General features: G+C 40.5%; 1 protein-coding gene across 1 annotated transcript in view; it reads right to left on the bottom strand.

Annotated features, from left to right (window-relative positions):
* LOC106868605 (uncharacterized) overlaps positions 1 to 2,411 on the bottom strand; it is a 160,249-nt gene extending 157,838 nt beyond the window's left edge. Inside the window, exon 1 of the mRNA XM_014913947.2 lies at positions 2,053 to 2,411. The gene's annotated coding sequence lies outside the window, so the exon portion shown is untranslated. The remainder of the gene's footprint in view (positions 1 to 2,052) is intronic.
* Between the last annotated feature and the right edge of the window lie 70 nt (positions 2,412 to 2,481).

Here is a 2,481-nt window from a genome sequence, read left to right as displayed (position 1 = left end):
ACCACCACCACCACCACCGCCACCCCCTTTCACCTCCAACAACAACAACAACAACGACAGCAGCGACCACTTGGCGTCGGTGGCGGATGGGTTGAGGCTCAACAACAACATTTTCGACTCTAACTAATGTCGAACCACACCTACAACATTAGCAACAACAACAACAACCACACCTAGACAAGCCAGCGCGATAGCCTCTAAGTGCTCTCTCTCTCTCTCTCTCTCTCTCTCTCTCTCTCTCTCTCCACGTGTTAGACATGGCAGCCAAATCTCGGTTCTCTTAGGGAAATTACAGGATGGTCAATGCTGGACTGCTTTTAAACAACATCAGCCATGAGGATAATGATGGCAAAAGGAAAATAAATAAAGCTTGTAAAATTGAGATAGATAGGTAGACAGGCAGATAGACAGACAGACAGATAGATAGATAGATAGACAGGTAGATAGAGAGACAGACAGGTACATAGATAGATAGATAGATTAACAGATAGATAAAGAAATAGATAGGTAGATAGATATATAGACAGACAGATAGATAAAGAAATAGATAGATATATAGGCAGGTAGATAGATAGATATGTAAATATATCAATAAACAGATAGATAGATAGACAAACAGACAGACAGACAGATAGATAAAAAGGTAGATAGATAGATAGATAGACAGATAGATAGATAGATAGATAGGCAGGTAGATAGATAGGTAGATAGATAAATGGACAGATCAATTGATTGCTTAATTGACGGGAGAGAGAGAAAGAGTGGCAGAGAGACGGAGAGAGGGAAAGAGAGACAGAGAAGGAGAAAGAGAGAGAAGGAGAGAGAAGATGAGAGAGTGAGAAAGAGAGAGAGAGAGAGAGAGAGAGAGAGAGAAATTAGAAATGTAATGGAGTAACAGTTTGTGTCGGCGTCAGTAAGACGGATATTTAACTTGCCAGTAATCCAAGACGTGCCAGCCATGACAATACCGCCTTTTGCTTCCACACATCTAGAAATGCATTATCCAATCCGGCTTTCCTTTAGACAGTTGAGGGCTAATTTGGTGGCTATTTCTAGCTCGTCCAATGAACGATTGTGTAGGGACTTCCTGTGTAGAAACTGGCCATCGCGGCCGATGATGTTATTTTAGCCTCAGGTAAGTCCTGCACGAATGGACCGACCATCAGAAAGCGCTTCACTTATGGCCATCCCGTATTCTTTCCAGGCTGCTGTGTATACATACACACACATACATATACACACACACACACACATACATACATACACATACATATATACATACATACATACATGCACACATACATACATGCACACATACATACATACTTGCACATACATACATACACACACACATACATACACACACACATACACGCACATGTACATACATACACACATACACACATACATACACACACACGTACATACATACATACATACATACATGCACACATACATACATACATACCTGTGTGTACGTATACATCACGCATACACACGTACAACGGGCATACACGCGCGCACACATGTATGTATGAATATATACATACAAATATACACGCATGCATACATATACAGGCAAACAACCACACACACACACACAATACTACATTATTCAATGTGCCTTCTCCCTCTTGAGACGGCAGAGTGATTTATGAGAGATTCAGCTGCTATTTCTAATAGGTCTAGCTATGGAGTCTGGACAGCATCCTCTGTTTGCCGCCATGTGTGTTGGTGTAGTTTAATCTACATACACACACACATACATACATACATACATATATACATACATACATATATACATACATACATACATCATACGTACGTATGTACATGCACACATACATACATACACACACACACGCACAAGCATACATACGTATACATTATAGATATGTATGGATGCATGTATGTAGTGTGAAAGAGGTAGGAATTAAGGAGTAGTAAGAGGAGAACATAGAAAAGCAGAAGAAAAAGGAAAAGAAGCAAGAAGGTAGGAGAAGGAGTAGGAGGTGATTGTGTTTTGTTGTTTTTTGAGAAAGTAGCTCTTACCGTTTGTCCAAAGTAAGAAAGCGAGTCTCGGCTGTCCTCGTCGATGGTGGGCCGGTGTTAAACCTGACGGGGTCCCCCACCTTAGCTGCTCCAAACTTCACCGATGGGATATTCCAATTCGTTAAAAACCTGCCAGCGACGATAGAGATGGGGGCTTTTTTTTTTCTTCTTTTCTTTTTTTCTTATTCTTTTTTTTTCCTGCCGACAAAATATTATACTCTCAATTCGCTATCTTCTCATTCTCTCTCTCTCTCTCTTTCTCTCTCTTTCTCCCATCTCCGTCTCTCTCTCTCTCGCTCTCTCTGTCTATCTTTCCTTCTCTCTCTCTCTCTCTCTCTCTCTAATATATTGTTGTTACGGTGATAATGAAGAAATATATAAAGGTGATGCTGATGCAGAGATGATTGATATGATGATGATGATGATGAT

This window comes from Octopus bimaculoides, chromosome 14 (assembly GCF_001194135.2).
Source record: "Octopus bimaculoides isolate UCB-OBI-ISO-001 chromosome 14, ASM119413v2, whole genome shotgun sequence".
Taxonomy (NCBI): Eukaryota; Metazoa; Mollusca; class Cephalopoda; order Octopoda; family Octopodidae; genus Octopus; species Octopus bimaculoides.
Note: the sequence above shows the minus strand (reverse complement) of the source record. Positions and strands in the feature narration are given on the sequence as shown.